The 1534-nt window shown below is 50.9% G+C and overlaps 1 protein-coding gene across 5 annotated transcripts in view; it reads left to right on the top strand.

Moving 5' to 3' along the window:
• The window catches only part of LOC107569974 (ubiquitin carboxyl-terminal hydrolase 8), a 16404-nt gene that overhangs the window by 2890 nt on the left and 11980 nt on the right, over positions 1-1534 (top strand). The window lies entirely within an intron of this gene.

Here is a 1534-nt window from a genome sequence, read left to right as displayed (position 1 = left end):
CCCCCCCTCACTCATCCCTCACCTCACAGACAGACAGACACACACACACTCACACACACACTCACACACACACAAACCTCACACAGACACTCACTCACTCACTCACTCAGACTCACACTCACACACTCACTCATACCTCACAGACAGACAGACACTCTCTCACTCACACACTCACTCACACACACACACACACACGCTCACTCACACACACACCTCACACAGACACTCACACACATTCACTCACTCACTCAGACACACACTCACGACACTCACACACATTCACTCACTCACTCAGACTCACACTCACACACTCACTCATACCTCACAGACAGACAGACACTCTCTCACTCACACACTCACTCACACACACACCTCACACAGACACTCACACACACACACTCACTCAGACTCACACTCACCTCACCTCACAGACAGACAGACACTCTCTCACACACACACACCTCACACAGACACTCACACACTCACTCACACACACACTCACTCATACCTCACAGACAGACAGACTCTCTCTCTCTCTCACACACACACACACGCTCACTCACACACCTCACACAGACACTGACTCACTCACTCAGACTCACACTCACTCATACCTCACAGACAGACAGACTCTCTCTCTCTCTCACACACACACACACGCTCACTCACACACCTCACACAGACACTGACTCACTCACTCAGACTCACACTCACTCATACCTCACAGACAGACAGACTCTCTCTCTCTCTCACACACACACACACGCTCACTCACACACCTCACACAGACACTGACTCACTCACTCAGACTCACACTCACTCATACCTCACAGACAGACAGACTCTCTCTCTCTCTCACACACACACACACGCTCACTCACACACCTCACACAGACACTGACTCACTCACTCAGACTCACACTCACTCATACCTCACCTCACAGACAGACAGACAGACACTCTCTCACACACACACACACCTCACAGAGACACTCACACACTCACTCACACACACACTCACTCATACCTCACCTCACAGACAGACACACACTCTCTCTCACACACACACACACGCTCACTCACACACCTCACACAGACTCACACACTCACTCATACCTCACAGACAGACAGACACTCTCTCTCTCTCACACACACACACTCACTCACTCACTCACTCACTCAGACTCACACCTCACAGACAGACACTCTCTCTCACACACACACTCTCTCTCACACACACACACACGCTCACTCACACACACACCTCACACAGACACTCACACACTCACTCACTCACTCAGACTCACACACTCACTCATACCTCACCTCACAGACAGACACACACTCTCTCTCACACACACACACACGCTCACTCACACACCTCACACAGACACTCACACACACTCACTCACTCACTCAGACTCACACACTCACTCATACCTCACCTCACAGACAGACAGACTCTCTCTCTCTCACACACACACACACACACACACTCACTCACACACACTCACTCATACCTCACCTCACACAC

This window comes from Sinocyclocheilus grahami, unplaced genomic scaffold, assembly GCF_001515645.1.
Source record: "Sinocyclocheilus grahami isolate Dianchi unplaced genomic scaffold, SAMN03320097.WGS_v1.1 scaffold1400.1, whole genome shotgun sequence".
Lineage (NCBI taxonomy): Eukaryota > Metazoa > Chordata > Actinopteri > Cypriniformes > Cyprinidae > Sinocyclocheilus > Sinocyclocheilus grahami.
This window is presented reverse-complemented; position numbering and strand designations above follow the sequence as displayed.